General features: G+C 43.4%; 1 protein-coding gene across 1 annotated transcript in view; it reads left to right on the top strand.

Moving 5' to 3' along the window:
• The first annotated feature begins 1,007 nt into the window (after positions 1-1,007).
• The window catches only part of SEC31B (SEC31 homolog B, COPII component), a 1,155,786-nt gene continuing 1,139,079 nt past the window's right edge, over positions 1,008-17,714 (top strand). The window contains exon 1 of the mRNA XM_085603885.1: positions 1,008-1,097. The gene's annotated coding sequence lies outside the window, so the exon portion shown is untranslated. The remainder of the gene's footprint in view (positions 1,098-17,714) is intronic.

Raw genomic sequence — 17,714 nt, 5'->3', positions numbered from 1 at the left:
GTCCTCCCCGGGACGGATGAATGACAGCGGGGTGCGCAGACACAGCTGCCCCCCGCGACTTCCATTACCAGCGCCCACAGAGCCCACTGAGGGCCGGGGCATCCCAGCCGCGACACCCGTGGCCAAGCGGGAGCTGCAGAACTTCCCCCAAGCGGCCCGCACCCATGCAGGCCACTCAGCCCTGATAGAACTCCCAAAAGGGAGGAACAGGGCGGGTGGGGGGGGGGGGGTATATGCACTCGCCGTGCAAACAGATCCGCAGCTCCCGGGCATGACCAGTCGGCGCCAGGGGGGGGGCGGGGGAGGACTATATACCTCTCCCTGAACCCCCCCCCCCCACAGCCGGAAGTGACGCGTGGGACCCCAGCAGGGGTCTCAGCCAAAAGACTAGGCTGCCCAGTGTGCCATCTTGTGTCACGGGCCGCCTTCTTATGAGGGTCCCCTGCGGGGACTGTGTCGGTCATCCCGCAGTCCAGCAGTACACTACAACCCCCTGGGTCAGTTCTCAGACCTGAAGCCACCTCGAGCCGCCTTCTCAATTCACTTCATTCACTTACAATCTTACAACAAATCCCCTTGAAATGTAAATGTGGCAGCCATGTAGACGTTTTCCAATATACCACTACTTGAAATAGGAACGTTCATAAAAAACAAGAAGGAACGATCCTCTTAGATATTCACACGAACAGTTGTAACTAAAATCGTGTCTTAAGCTTCTTTGTGTCGTTGGTGTTTGCAAAATAGTGCACATTTTACATATTACAAAGAACGAGTTTGAGTTGTGCAAGAACCCGAATTTATTTCTAAAGTTTTAAAAAACGCGAAGAGTCGTATTCTCGAAAAAGACACTCGCGTTTCTCGAAAACAACGACTTTACCCATTAAAGAGCGTTAGGTCGCTTATTTTTCCTATGTTCGTCACTATTTGATTTACACGTCGCTGTGACAGTCCGTCTTCTCTTTCAAGAGCATTTTCTATGATTGTAGTATAGCCCCCCTACCGGCTTCCGTCCACAGACTCCCGCCTTCCAGATTCTACCCTTTGCCTTCGGCTTTAGGAGCATCAGAGTCTCAGCCTGGGACCGGAACTGGTTACAGGTTCGCTTACTGTGCTGAGCTGCTTAGGGTAGCGCTGGGAGGAGTGGCTGGGGGCGGGTATGTGGTGTCAGACGCACTGCCAGTAATAGCTTCGGCATGCACTGTCGGTTGTAGGGAGGGTTGAAAGAAGGGCGTGGAGCTGTGTACTTTAAATAAAGCCACAGTGCAAGTTATGGACCAACATTTGTTTACTGTTACAAAAAGCGGCGTTTGAAAAAAAAGTTATCAGCTTGAAGGGAAAATTAACGTCCAAACATCTCTAGCATAGCTGCCTATTACTCAGGAGAGATCCTCCCCATTATATCGAACTACTTATTTCCTCCGGTATTATCACAGCTCGCATGGGATAGTGTTTCACTCCCGAAACCTGCCAGTGGTCGAATAAAATACACTCTCTTTGTGTCATCTCGCTCTCTTGTCTTGCAAAATACTTCTGTGTATTTCTCTGAAGCTACCAGTCACTGCTACACGCAGGTGCAAACTCGGTCTTAACGTAATCCAATCATGCCATTATCTCTATAGCCAAACTGTGCCTTTGAAGAACTACTGCAAACTCTTTCCTCACACCGCTCACTTGCTCCAAACTGTGTTCAGATAGTGCCATAGTTAATCGTGAATCTACCAAGTTATTTCAGTGTATTATAGGAACTCCCTGATTTTCTATTTTATCATCTGCCATTGTTATGACGAGATGGCTCAATTGAAAGCCACCTGTTTACTCTGCACTTAACCCAGTGCTACTGGAATTATGCGTCAGGGAAGGACCAAATTATGCAGCAATGTTGACGAAATTATGCGGCACAATGTGGCACAATTTGTGATCCTATTTCTTCATTATTTTGTCATGTTTACTTATGGTTACGCTGCCTGGCAATGATTTCACCTCTCCAGGTCCTGTATAACAACCAAATGCAAAAATAAACAACTGAAAGATGACTAGTCAACTATAGCAAAGGTCATTTGGCTGTGCGGGAATACTTTGCCCTGTTTGGAATAACATTTTAACCGTTTCAACTAAAAGCAATTTTGTTTGTTAAAATATGCAGATTATGCAGCAGATGGTGGATTATGCGGCAAATCCATTACTTTGTGATAAATGCTGCGGAAACAGAAACGGATGATTTCACTGTCCCTGACTTAACCTACCTAAAAAATCAGGCATTTTGTTCTAAGGTTTTATCCCAGGCCACACTTGAGTTTTTCAGATTATTCTCCAAGGTTCACCCTCTACTTGTTCTAGAAAACTCCATTAGTATCACCCCATACTAGTTCTGGTAACGTATTGTCATTTTAATATTTGGATATCGTTTTCTGTATCCTTTGCTTGCTGAGTTTTGACTGTTTTTTGGGTATGGTGTGCAAACGTACCAAATTTACCACGCTATCCTGTTTTTATGTTTTTTACTAACTGTCCCACACGTGACCATGTTTGTAGAGAATATCGACTGAACACTGCGGCAAGCTTTCTTTCGTTCCAGTGCAGGATTAGTTAGCAAGCATTATCAGATGATGCTCTGCAAAAGTTGCATTTAATTTCTCTTATTTCTAAGTTGTCAATTGAGGAGTTCTGTGTAACACTGTTGGTGCAAGATTGTAATCCTACTTCTGTGTTTATGGAATGTCCCGTTTTTTGGTAGTTTAAAATTTAGTCACCATATTTTTGGGTTGTTTGGTTCATACTTATATAGCACTTCATAACCGTGGCAAAGTTGTGAAACACTTTGATATGTAGAGTGCAATTGGAGATTATGTTTGAAAGGGTGTAGCTTGTCTTATATTGGACATGTTAGGTGAGATTTAAGCAACATGATAAAAGAAGGTCAAACTGATCTCTATGCACATTACCACGGATGTTGCAGAGTGTGTGAGAAATAGATGTTGTGCTTACAGGCTCCTACCAACTTTAGAGTGGACAATTTCAAATGTAGAATCTTCCATTGATGTGCATTGGTTGACTTGGCTGAGTTTATGAAGTCTATTCAGTTTCATCATGCGACTCAAGTAGTTGGCAATGGTATTAAACCACAGGTGAAGTGCTTTTTGGAATCCAATCAGGCGCAACAGAGGACCAGACAACTGGTGGCACTCGGGAGGGTGAGGCATGAGGGGAGGAGATGGAGTTTCCAGGCCCAAACAAGGGAATGTCCGTAGGAAGGTGCCCATAACCCTCTGCCCTTTTATCATGGAGATGAACAGAGAGGAGGGGGCTCAGTGCAGAGAATGTCTATTCCATGGCATTTGTACAATTAAATGAGGCAGTTCTGGATGAACAAGTTATTTACCTTTGGTACAATGTTTTCGGGGGCATACTCCTTATACATACTGCTCCTACACTTACCTCTCTCACCAGTACTACACCTAACCTGTCAACTCCACAGTAGTTCCAAGTAGTGCCGTAAGGCTTGGAACACCATACACGATGACACAGAACAATATTAAATACCACCCCATGTGCTGATGGCAGCTCATGTCATTCCTTTCACGTCTTCAGACATAATTAAGAGACCAGCGTAATCATTTATACATGACAATGTGCACCAGACCTAACTTAAGCGACAAGTTGCAAGACCAATGCTCAGACTGGAGAGGCATTACAAAAACAGAAGAGAATGGTACACTGGAAAGATTAGAATATGCTAGGTATTTCTCACATCACTCCAGTTTGGAGAGATAGGATGATCAATACCAATGGCCTCAACAAATGGTACACCACCAACACCAAGGCCAACTTCCACAAGTGCATGACAGATGTCGCCAACTAGATGAAGAACACCTGCCTGAAGCTCAGCTTGGATAAGACAGAGGTACTGATTTTTGGAAACCAAAGCTCCCCATTGGACGCATCCTAGTGCGCCTTAGAACTCGGACCTACTCCTAGCCCCACTGACTACGATAGGAACCTAGGCATCATTCTGGACAACAAGCTAACCATGATGAAACAGGTCAACTCCTTCTCCTCCTCCTGCTTCTTCATCCTGCAAAGTCATGGAACAAGCTACCCTTTCATCTGCAGACCTCCCCATTTCTTTCAGAGTTCCAAAAGTCCCTGAAGACCTGGCTATTCAGATAATCGTCTGGAAGCCCCTGGATACCCTCATGGATGACCAGCGGTTTACAAATCTACTGATTGATTGTTTGATTATAGCCCACCACAAACTATACTTTGGAACTATCCAAAATTCTTTAGCTTTAGTGTGGCTTTTGGTCTAAAAATGTACATCTGAACAAAAATGAACCCACCATTTTTGGAATGCGACAAGAACATGTTTTCAGACTGGCAAAGTGATTTGAATATGCACAAAGTGAAACGTCTCAGCCTGATATAAGCTATAGTACTAGACTTCAACTTTCTCTTACTGAGTAAAAGTTTCTCTTAAGAATGTATTAGACCTCATGAAGAACGGATCCTAAACCCTAAAGATGTATTTCTTTGTTGTATTTGCAGTCAAAATAATGGCAGTTGTTTACAAATCTTTATCTGAGCTGCTGACAGTTGAATGGGGATTGGTGCAGTGGACTTAAGAACAGAAAATAAATATTGGGTTTCAGCTGAAAACTTAATTGCTGATTCTGAATTATTACCTCAAAGTACTACCAAGAAGTGTAGCCCACGGTGGATTACAAAAAGCATCAACACTATCAATCCTCAAATTTGAAAAATGAAGGCTTAAATTTGAAGACTGCTTAAGCAGTCTTTTCATTCTGGCTTCTCTAGATAGACCGCGTTCTGAAGAAAAGTCAACTATGACAGAGGTGGTCAAGTTCATAAACAATTATAAACTTCTGGGTCAGCACTTGATGCCTTTCCAACTCAAATGTTTAAACGAATAGTAAAACTGGTTATTACTACTATTGTAACTAAAGCAATGAATCTTTCCATAATCCCAGGGAATGTTTCTACCATTCTGAAAAATGAAATTGTCACTGTCCTGGTAGAAAGAACAAAGCAGAGGCTAACCCACCTGCCGTCTACAATTACAGGACAATTTCATACCTTCCTTATCTCGCCGAATGTGGAACAAGTGATAAGAAGCACATTTTTGACTGGATTGGATGACCACAAGGCATACATGCACTTCCCTCACAGTATAGTTTCTTACTACTGCAATTATTGACCATGTTCAGACCATGGCAGGTGAAACCATTGCCTGATACTGTTAGATCTATCATTGCCCGTTGAAATTGTCATCCATAAGATTCTACATAACAGGCTGCCAAAGTGGGGGCTGAAGGACTGTTGTTGTTTGGCTTGGCCAGAAATCATCCAAATGGAACAGTTTAAGCTGAGGTATTCCATAAGCATCATTTCTGTCTCTCCTGTGCTTTGTTATTTACGTTTGTCCTTTGACGATACTTATAACTCACAACATTCTGTTATGTAACTGCATATGTGGTGCCTATTCCCCCTCCACACCTTGCTAGTTTCAGAATGTCCCCAGGATTGCCACTTGAATATTAATGCATACCCCTCAATTCCTGTCCTTTGGAGGAAAAACTTCTTTTGCATTAGTTCTTCTTTTCTTTAGATATATTTTCAGTGTTTTTGGACTGTAATTACAGTGCTTCTGCTCAGCTTAAGAATTTAATTTAGAGTGGTGGCAGCATGTCAGCCAGTTTAGTGCCTTAGTAGACTATTACATTCATTGCAGCGTCGTCACAGGTTTGAGTCACTGTGCGTCCACTCAGGTTTTCATCCTTTATTAAAAACAGTTGGGTTACAATAAACATACAATTATGAATGGCAACAATATTCTTCAGGGACAGTTCTGTACTCCTCAAACAAACTGTGGCAGTAAGTCACTTGCCTTATAGGAATTGAATAAGAGCTAAAGTGTTAATAGGCTCTTCGCAAGTTTTCACAACAACCACATGCAGAAATTCACAAGGATAGCCAAAGTCTCTCTGACATATCTTTTGGCTATAATTGTGTTAGATTTGCTGAGCACATGTTGCGCACCTGCAGTCCTCTGCAGAAGCGCCACAGTATCGCGAGCTACTTACACCTCGTCACAGCAATAACTAACTAGAGGGCATATTATCAAGGACGGAGTTCAAAATTATCGCCGCTTTAGCGGCAGAAAATTGCCGCTAAAACGGCGATAATGGCCATGATAATATGCCCTTGTGAATTCATATAGAAACCCAGGTTCCGGTGTGAACATGGGCTTCTATGGGAATTCTCCAGGGCCTATTATCAAGCCGATTATCGCCGCTTTAGCGGCAGTTTTCTGCCGCTAAAGTGGCGATAATTTTAACGCCGTCCTTGATAACATGCCCCAAAGAGTCTCAGTATAGAACATATTATCAGGAAGGTATGTATGGGGGGAAAACGGAATGGGAAGGAGAAATGCACGCTGAGTGTCACTAGGCGGTTGCACTCGGGCAGGATTCAGCTGCCAAATTAGAGTGGGACATAGCTCTGATAGATTGTTTTTAGGATGATGTCACCACTGTACAGATGAGCTGTTGGCAACATGAGAGTTGTGTTTTTAAGCAGTCGCAGCCATCTGGAGTTTTCCTGCTACTCTCGTGAGAAGATGCACCTCTGTAGGTGGGTGGTACATCTGAGACTGTTGACAATAAAAGAGTGCATATGCTTCACTTTCTGCAGTATGCATGACTCCATTTTGTGTTTGACTCCAGTGTGCCATCTTGATTAGGATAGATGGATGAATTGTCACTGGGCTTAGGGTCTGTTGCCTGATTCAAGAGATTAAGGAAAATGGCTGCAATAATGTTCCGATCTGAAGAAGGTTTCCTAACCTAATCCCTAGCAGTCCTGACAGCAAAAGGATTAATACCTCATGAGATGCACGTGGGTTAAACAACTAAAAATTACAATGCAAAATAGTTTAAGCTTATAACTGAGTTTGCCTGGACTTAGAGTTTTAAAGATAGTAAAATGTATGAAGTATACACTAGTGAAATGTCTGTGGCTGAAAGTAGAAACAAGGTAACTTCTATAGGGCTATGTTCTTGAGGGTTTATCATTAGTGCCAGTAATTATGAGTAGTTGTAAAAAATGTTCTGAAAAATGAGCGTTCTAAGTGCTTTCATTAGGCTTTATCAGTAGCTCAAGTTGAACCAACCTTGGAGTGATGAAAAAGCTGCGGTCAAGAATAAGCATTAAAAAATGCATTAGGTTTCGCCTTTGGGATTAATAATAAGCTGTTTTTTGTTGTAAATTGTAGTTTGCTGAGTAGTAGTTCAAAATAAGTTACAGAAAGTCTGTTAAAGTGTTATGACTTGTTTATGTATAAAACGGCAAGATATTGTGTTGTCGCTAGCGGTATAGCGCTGGTAAGTAATAGCAACATTTGAAAAACAAGCATTGATATAGCCAATAGCAGGGCTCGAAAAATCTGAAAAATGGTGCTAGTCCTGCAGGTCTAGTACCTTGAAAAATCTCCTCGACCTAACCGTAACCTACTTGACCTCCTTCTCTGAAAGCGGAGCAAATGTGACAAGATAACAAGATTTAAAGGCATCTTTATTGCTCATTTGCTTTGTGAGCAGTAAAAAGGCCTTTAAATCTTGTTATATTGTCACATTTTCTCCGTTTTCAAAGACAGAGGACAAAAGTTAGTATGTTTTCCTACTCGCCAGAAAGGGCGAGTAGGACCTAAAAATAGCTCGACCTCATTAAATTTACCTCGCAAATGCGAGCGGTCGAGTGGATTTGTCGAGCCCTGAATAGGTCTCTCCTTTGGGACCTTATAAGTATTTAGTTATGCAGCACAATATCCTTGGTGCAACAACATCAACTGTTGCATGGCTAAACACTTACAAGGTCCCAAAGGCGAGACCTATTGGCTATGCCAATGCTTGTTGTTAATTTGTACTTAGCATGTAAGTGCAATAGGGAAATTGAACGGAAGTTAGCAAAATTGTTGAGATCGATTATTGGTATTTTTCAATAGTGGGGTGACTATAGCAGCTTTCCAGTAAGGGTGCACTATTAAAGAGGAAAGTGGGGAGATACATAAAGTAGTCAAAAAATGGAGTAAAGGTGTCGATGACTTTTTTCAGTTGATGTACTGAACAGACCATCCAACCAAGAAGCAGAAGTTAAGGATCCTGAGATGCTGGCCATCTGATCAATCGTCACTCGTGCAAATAAGGTTCAGGGTCGAAAGTTAGATTCTCTGTCTGTTTGCCAGGTGTATTTGCAAAAAGTTGTTAGCCAAACTAGTGATTTATTTGTAAAAGAAATTCGACAATTACATAGTTCTTGAGAAGGTATAATATGATTAACCCCAGAACATGAACAGACCATATTTTTAAAATAAATTGTGAACACTTTTTTGGTGGGATTTTTTGAGTTTGAAATGCACTCATAAAAAATAGCCGTCTTTCATCCTTTAAAGCATTGTGTAGCTGTGGTATAGTTCATCTTTATTCAGCCCGACCTTTTGGATTGTACGTTTTTTCTCAGTTTTCTTTGAAGTGTTTTACGAATCTGTTTGGACGATTTAATTTCTTCTGTGTACCAGAGAGCTGTTGGTGAACTTTGCAGTGGAATGGTCTGTTTTAGGGATTAAATATAGAATTAGCCATTCATTTACTGGTCTAAAGCTGGGGGAGGATGGGGGGGAGGGGTCTGCAAATGAAAAGAAGGGTCTGGAATTGCTAATTGGAGAACGTGTGTCTCCATCATACGTGTCCATGGATTTCACTGTTGTGCAGAGAGTGTGAGGAACTCACAGTGTTATAGAAACTCAGTTTAGATTTACGAGTGTATAACACACACTCACGAACTCTCTGAACTAATATGCCCATGCCAAGAACCTTCTCTTAGGCTACTTAGAGCAAAGGCGTACCTGTGTGGATTGGACCACTCTGTACAGCAAGCAGGGCGCACAGGGTGTGTGGACCACAATGTGCGCAATCTCTCCATCTCTGCGTGCACAGGTTTTTACAAGACTTGCTCCACGGAACTTCGGAATCTGTCCAGGTTCGGGCACTCAGAGTCGACATACTGACACAACATGCAAGGTTTATACACCCACTTGATAGTCCAATGTGTAGACAGACGCTGACAGGGAGGGAAAGAGACATGGAGGGGGAATGGGTGGTGCCACAAGTAACGAAAAAGAGTGTCAGGCAAGCGACAGAGGCTTATTATGGAGAGAAGGAGACGGGTGATTGAATGCGGAGATTAGGAGGGAAACTGAGGGCAGGATACAGAAAGAGAGAGGAACATATGCAGAGGTATAGAAACAAAAAGCCAGAGAACAGATGCTGTAGAAGAGAGGGAGGACAGGGACAGAGGCGGAGAGATACATAGTAGGAGAAAAGGGGGAGATGAGGGTCAGCAGAAAAAGACAAGAGACGCAGGGAGGTAAAGTGAGTCCAATGTGTAGACAGACGCTGACAGGGAGGGAAAGAGACACGGAGGGGGAATGGGTGGTGCCACAAGTAACGAAAAAGAGTGTCAGGCAAGCGACAGAGGCTTATTATGGAGAGAAGGAGACTGGTGATTGAATGCGGAGATTAGGAGGGAAACTGAGGGCAGGATACGGAAAGAGGAAGGAACGTATGCAGAGGTATAGAAACAAAAAGCCAGAGAACAGATGCTGTAGAAGAGGGGGAGGACAGGGACGGAGACAGAGAGATACATAGTAGGAGAAACGGGAGAGATAAGGGTCGGCAGAAAAAGACAAGAGACGCAGGGAGGTAAAGTGTTGTGGGTTAATAAACAAGGACACCACGCCAAGAGAGTGGGGCGTGCGTGCATGCGCAGCCTGCCCTTTTTAGAAGCACATACTCGTGCTTGTGGCGTGCCACTGCGCGCTTCCGCAAGGTGGATGCCGCCACAAGCACAAGTATATGCTTCTAAAAAGAGCAGAGCGATGGCTGAAGGTCCTCCTATGCAGCGCATGCGCGCTGCGTAGGCAAGACCAAACGAAAGAGGCAAATAATAGAATTAACTGATGTAATAGGTAGGTAATTTACTTTATTCGATAAAAAAATCATCATAAAAGTATACAGTTTTTACAGTACAGTGAACTAAAAACGAAAACCCACCAATCCTTATTACAACGTCAAAACATGTTCATTTTTCCGCTTACTAATTTATACATTTAAAACATTGTCACATATTTGGGGGAACATCTACTGGGTACCTGGAGCAATTAAGTGGGATAGGACAGTGCCTTGGTACTCCTCATATGTGTCGACCAAGCACTGGCCAGGTATTTGCCTACCCCACAAACCATGGCGGTTGAGGACGTATCAGTGCAAAGAACCCGCAGGCCCATTTTATGACATCTAAGGCCCAACCCCCTACATAAAGGCTTTAACCAAGTGCTCCTAGCTACCCTGTATGCGGGACAGGCAAAGAAGAAATGCGCCAGAGACTCGTTAGGAGCTACACATCCCGGGCAAGATTTCGTTAATCCACCCTGGTTATTCCACCTAGAGATAAAATCATTCACCGGGAGAATCCCAAACCTAACCTTTAGATAAAGCGCTCTATCCAGGAGTTTTTCTATAAAGTCCAAAAATGGTTTGAATTTCCTTGACCATTTGAACGTCAAGAACCGCTCAGTTAGGGATCCCCCTGTATCTCTACAAAAAATCTCCTGCTGAACCCAATCCCAATACAACTTCTTAATCATTTGCTTGGGGGGCGGAGATTGGCTCAGCCACGATTCGTTCAGACCGAGTAAAACAACCAGGTGCTTCAAATTACTCAGCCACTTAATCTTATTGCCTGTATTAAGCAAAATCAGTTCGTCTAAGACTGCTGCATAGTTGTGAAGCTCCTTGGTCCTTCGTAGGCGGACCCAAAAAAGTAATGGGCGCAAGCGCGCTAGATCTTTAAGGGAACGCCTGCCCAAGTCTAACCGTAATGGGGTTAACGGAGTGGAAGGAGGATGGGCTACCAAATCTCTCAAAAATTTATTTTCAGATATACCCAACTCCGTTAAGTTCTCAAACCCCCATAATTCAGAGCCGTATAGGGCGGATGGTAATGCTTGACCCTCATAAATTGCAAGAACTGGTGCTACAGGTTTACTCGTGGACTCCCGGTGTTCTCTCAGAACCGCCCGTGAAACTCTTATGATTCAACAACATTTTGGCCAAATGATCTTTCCAGCTCATCCGACTATTAACCCTAACACCCAAATAATCAAAGGAGTCTACCAGCTCCAGAGGCTCACCATTGAGCAAGAGATTGTTCCTAAATCTATTCTAGGGTGATAAGGCCATGAGCTTTGTTTTAGAGGTATTGATGGTAAGACCTCTATCGGTACAAAATGCACTAAAACGATTCAGGAGCTTTTGGAGACCTGCGGGGGTTTTTGAGATCAAAATGGTATCATCCGCGAAGAGTAGGGTAGGTGTTTTTTCCCCTGCCAGTGATGGCGCATCTGCCGAGTCCTCTCTCAGATGATCCACCACTCCATTCACAAAGAGAGAGAACAGGGTTGGTGCCATCACACATCCCTGGCGTACACCCCTCTTCACGGGTATCCTCTCTGTCAGTTGACCTTGGGTACCCCATCTGATCCTCGCATAATTCCCCTCATGGAGTTTCACAATGAAACCCAAAAGCGGTCCTGGGACACCCATCTTCTCTAGGATTTCCCACAGCCTTGCACGAGGGACCAGGTCGAACGCCATCCTGAGGTCAATGAAAGCCAGGTATAAACTACCTTTATTGATGGTAACCGTCTTCCAATAGATCGCAAAGAAGCGAAACACCTGGTCCATCGTGCCCACCTTTTGGCGAAATCCAGCTTGAAAATGTGAGAGAACATGCTCCTCTTCCATCCAGACACCTACCCTCATGATGATGACCCTACCAACTACCTTCTGGATCACGTCAATCAGACTGATTGGTCTGTAGTTGGCAGGGTCATCTCTGGCACCCTTTTTGAACACGGTTATCACCTCTGCTCCCTTCCATGAGTCTGGCACGGGGTATCCCCTAGAAATCAAGTTCATTAATATGGCAATAAATTTAGCCCAAGCTTCGGGTTCTTCCAGAAGAAGGTCCCCTGGAATCCCATCAGGGCCAGCGGCCTTCTTCGGGGTCAGGTGTCTAATAGCCAATACCACCTCTGAAGCTAAAAATGGATCTTTAAACATCATACTAGGGGGGACCCTACACACCGGGTCAGAAGGGGGGGAGGAAGTCCCTTCCAAACCACCATACAGAGCAGAAAAATGGCTGTACCATTGTTGGCTTGTAATATGATTAACTATTGGGGGCATGGTACGCTGCCTAGCCTTATTAATCATTTCCCAAAATAACGAAGAGTTCTTCATTTTGGAGGAACATTTGAGATCCTGCCAAAATTGTTCCTCCCATTCGCGTTTGGCCAACATCAAAGCTCTTGCATAGTCCTTCCTGGCTACTCTAACTAAGGGTTGACTCTTTTTACGTAGGGCCAGAGTTAACTCTTTCCTTTTTTCCTTACACATGTCTGAATACCAGGGGTTAGTGGTTTTTGGCGGTTTTTTCCCCTTGCTGGCATTCTTACCCTGGATTACAAAGTACTTCCCTACTTCCTCAACTGTGTGTTTATAGGCCAGTGCAAAAAATGACCCCTGGGCACTATCTGTTGCCAATTCGAGATCCATCAACTCCCTGGTCAGGTCTACTACATACGCCCAAATCCTTGCCAGATTTTCAACCTGAAGTTGAACCTTGTCCCATTTCAACCTACGATTACCATTGAATGGGACAACCTCATTGGTTGACCTCAGGGAGGCGTTCTTCCCACGTCCTTTTTGTTTGCCCCACCTCAACTTCATACACAGGGGGTTATGATCGCTATCCTGTGAGGGTACCACCACCATATCTATTAGATCACACCACAAGGTGACAGCCAATAGAATATAATCAATTCTGGACGGGCCACTAAGCCTATTAAAAGTCATTGCTCCCGCACGGTCAGAGAGTGTCCTACCATTTAATGCTCTTAGATTGTATTCCACTGTGAGGGCGTTGATCTGAATTGCCTTTGATGACCATTTTTTAATTGGGGCGAGTGTCAGTGCCGGGATGGACCATCTAGAGTCCTCTTCCTCAATGCCCAAGGGGTCATCCCCACCGAGGGGTTCAAATGTGCAATTAAAATCCCCACCCACAATGGTTTTAGAGCCTGAGGGACAGCTAGCTAGTGCCTGGTCCAAAATTGTTACTGTGCTTGAGGTTGTATTCCCAGGGGTCCCTCTGGAATAGATGTTAAATAGATCTATCCTACTACCTTTTTTTGGTTCTACAAGTGAAAGGTGTTGAATGTCCCTACTCGCTAAATCATAGGTAGAAACATCCCAGTTCAGTTCTATTTAATAGCAATTTTATGTGTTTAGAGCAGTTCTGACAACTTTTCGACCCGGTGCCACTGCTGCACCATTCAAACCGTGCCCCCTAGTGCCTGCAAGATAACTGCATTTGTGACTGCCTGTTTAGTAGTAAAATATAACAATATCTTGTGTTTAGAGCAGTTCTGACAACTTTTGGGCCCGGTGCCACTGCACCATTCAAATTATGACCCTATTGCCTGTAAGGTAACTACACTGTTTTTTTCTTTTTTTTAATAAAAGCCTTTTAATCTGAAACCATCGACTGAAAGTTTAGGGTGTGCCCATTGGCTGCGAGTGGACATCTGTGCTTGTGTTCTCCTGGAGCTGTGTACATGGACTTTTCTCATCTCTTCGATAATTCACACAGAGGCTCATATGTGGTTTGCCTCAACCAGTATTGGGGCCGCTTTTTAAAGCACAAACCTGGATGCGTTTTTAAACGTATTGTCTTTGTTGATGTGCATTTATTTGAATGACAAATTGAGACATATTTGCACTAAATACTGAACTTTCCTTTCCCTGCAAATGCAGAAGTATTTATAGTTGGGTGTACTAACAGAACAGATTTTCTGGGGGATTTTGGCTTATATTTTTTTTTTTTTGAAAACCTTTATTGAGATACAGTAAATGGACAGATCAGACCGCCGTATGCACCCATTACAATGGGTTGCCCCCACAAGTACATCAGAACCGATCCGGTGTCTCTCACACAGCCATTTAGCCGACATCCCAGAGGACCGGCGGCATTGCAATAATAACATCACAGAAAACAGTCCAGACTGAATCACTACATAGGAGTGAAAGATGTATTTGCCCCCAGCCTGCACTTCAGCCTGACATGCCTGTATGACCAACCCACCGTTGTCCAACCTCTACCGCAAGCCTGGTCGAGCTCCTAAGATTTTGTAAACCATATCCCAACGCCCACCCCCCCACCCCACCCGCCCCCATTCCACTGTCTCCTCCTTCGTTGCTTCTGCATGTACACGTTTTTGCAAGCCCAGCCGCCAAAAAACTACACTGTTCAGTAGTAAAATATTGCAATATTTGGCATTTAGAGGGGTTGCTAGGGTTTTGGGCACCGGTGTCACTGCACCTGCTGCACAATTGAAATCATGGCCTTCGTGCCTGCTAGATATCTGCACTTATGGCTGCCTGTTTAGAAGTAAAGTGTAGCAATATTCTGAGTTTAGTGGGATCCCTAAGGCTTTTGGCCCTGGTATCACTGCACCTGCTGCACCATTCAAATCAAGCTCCTTTTATCTGTAAGATAACTTTTAACTGTGCCTGCCTGTATAGTAGTAAAATATAGCAATATTAGGTGTTTAGTGGGGTGCCTGGAGCTTTTGGTCCTGGTGCCACTGCACCTGTTGCACTATTAAAATAATGACCCTAGTGCTTGCTAGATAACTGCACTTAAGTTGTAAAATATAGCAATATTAGGTGTTTAGAGGAGTTCTGACAACGTTTTTGCCCAGTGCAACTTCACCTGCTGCACCTTTCAAATCATGACCTTGGTGCCTGAAAGATAAATGCACTTGTGATCGCCTGTTTAGTAGTAAATATAGGTGTTTAGTGGGGTGCCTAGAGCTTTTGGTCATGGTGTCACTGCACCTGCTACACCATTGAAATCATGACCCTGCTGTCTGCAAGGCAACTGCACTTGTGACTGCCTGTTTGGTTTTACATTTTAGCAATAATCTGGGTTCAGAGGGGTCCCTAGAGCTTTTGACCCTGGTGCCATTTCACCTGCTGCACCATTCAAATCAAGTCCCTTTTAACTGCAAGTTAACTGCAATTGTGACCGCCTGTTTAGTAGTCAAATGTATAAATATTATGAGTTTAGAGTAGTTCTGACAACTTTTGGATCCAGTGCTATGTTTATCACAACATTTAGAATTTGATTATAGTAACCAAAGATTAAGTTGAAAAAATCAATCTGATAATGCTTGCAAAGTGCAAAGAAAGGTTTGGAGGCATAAATAGGAAAATCCACAAACGTTCTAAGGCAAAAGCATCTGCTTTACACAACTAAGAAATAAAAAGAAAGCATTCCAGCACACTGTTAGAGGCTGGCTGCCTTTTCTGTGGGAAGAGATCTTATCTTGACAGCGAATGGGGCTTAAACAGTGTGAACAGCTGAAAGAGATCTTATCTCGACAGTGAATGGGGCATAAACAATGTGAACAGCTTTAGTAGAAGTATGGTAAATGCGTGCAGCTAGTATTTGGGCATTGGGAACTGATTAGAACTCACTTTAAGATATATTAAATACAAGAGATATCACATGCACAGCTCAAGCACTGTGCAGGCGAAACCTAAAAAGGGTAATCAGAAACCAAAGCAGGGGAAGCTACTGCTGGATTGAGTCTTTTTTTTATAAACAATCACTGATGGTGTCTGAAGAGCGTTTGTCTTTTAAACAGATCTTTGAGGGCTTGCAATAAAGAGCATAGAAGATTAAGAAAATACTGGAAATAGGAGAAGGCGCTGCCACAGGATTTTGGGGTTTCGGGTTGGAGGAGCTGTGTGCTTCAGTTTTTCTTCAGTGCATTTGGTCCCACTGTCTAGCTTCTCTTATGTTCCAGGCATAGCAAATATAGTCCACTGCTTTGAAAGATGGTCAGGACTTTGTGGATCTCTTCTGCTTGTTTCACCCTGAGTTTTTTTAACTTGAACTGGCACATTTTTTCATCCTTTTTTGCTAGAGGGTGTAGGACATCAAAACTACCAACCTGTACTTTTCAGGGATACATTGTAAAAAGTTCACAGCTGTAGTTGGCTCCTACATGTCCAGCACTGAAGCGGAACTATCCACTTTTCTGGGATAGGCCTTTGAGCAGTCAATCCTGCCCTGGATCTAACTTGGAGTTCTACAGGGACGCCTCCAAGTATAAAGCTGTTAATTTGGCAAAAGGTAGTTGTACAGAAAAACTGATGAGTTGTCATGCAATCCAGGTATTCAACTTGCTGGCATATTTAGCCATATACTCAAAATACAATTAATTCAACACAAGATTTTAAAGAAAAATAGTTTAGACTTCTACAGAGTAGGCAATTCTTTTTAAAGTATACAAGTTAAAAACAGGTAAACAGTCCACAATATAGTGATTCAATGTGGAGGAACAGTGTGTGTGTGTGTATGTATGTATGTGTGTATATATATATATATATCTACTGGCGGTCGCCAGTAGATAGTTATAGTTAGGACCGTGTTTCCATAGGAAATCTGAAAATTCTATTTTGAATAACTTTGGCGCGGGTTGACGAATCCTCGCGAATTTTTCAAAATAGGTGGGGCGCTCCGCTCAGCTCCTACCCTGAAAGTCTCGGGGGGATTCGTGAAGCGGGGGCTGAGAAAAAAGGGGGGTCCCAAAACGCGTTTTCCCCATGCGTTTTTCCATAGGGACCTTTAGTCCAAGGTACAGCCCGAACGGCTGAACAGAATTACTTGAAATTTGGCATAGAGGTAGTCCTCAGGTCAGGGATGTGCCTTTTGGATATCTGGAGTCAATCTGTTCAGTAGTTCCTGAGAAAATTGCAGTTAAAAGTACATATATATATCTATAAGCGCGCACCGTGCGCTTACGGTAAGCATACCGTACGCGCACGCTGCCGTGCGCAATTCTGATTGGCTGTTAGATGTCAGTAAACATTCGAACCGGTTGAAATCAGGAAGTGTCGGCCGCCATTTTGTCTCTCGCAGTCTGAGGCAGTGAAAAACAAAGGTGGAGAACGTGAAAAGGGGGCAGGGTGGACAGTTCATGACCCCCTAGCCTTTGTCAGGGGGTCACTGAAGGACCCCCCAGGGTGAAAAAAACAAACAAATTCGAAAAAGTGCGAGGTGCGCACGGCATGCACAACGCATCGTGGGCGTTTGGTGCGCGAAGGGCACCGAACGCTCACCGCGCGCGCACGGTGCGCGCACCGTGAAAAACCTGGAAAAAAAAATATATTAATAAATACATAACTTAGCATTTAAAAAAACGTACAAATTCACTTAAAAAACCATAGGTTTCACACACGTTATAGTTAGGAATTAGCATTTAAAAAACCTTGCAAATTCACTTAAAAAACCATAGGTTTCACACATGTTATAGTTAGCTGGACATTTCCCTCGTAAAAAAACAATGAAATTCCCCCGTTATAGTTAGTGCAGGCAACTATAACTCACGCGACCGCAATCCTCTGCTGATGACGTCCGATATTACATCACTGATGACATATGTGTCTTTCTGAAAAATAAATATTTGTAATATATGTATAGCTAAAGATTAATGGAAGAAGACATGGGTA

This window comes from Triturus cristatus, chromosome 1_2 (assembly GCF_964204655.1).
Source record: "Triturus cristatus chromosome 1_2, aTriCri1.1, whole genome shotgun sequence".
In the NCBI taxonomy this organism is placed as follows: Eukaryota; Metazoa; Chordata; class Amphibia; order Caudata; family Salamandridae; genus Triturus; species Triturus cristatus.
Note: the sequence above shows the minus strand (reverse complement) of the source record. Positions and strands in the feature narration are given on the sequence as shown.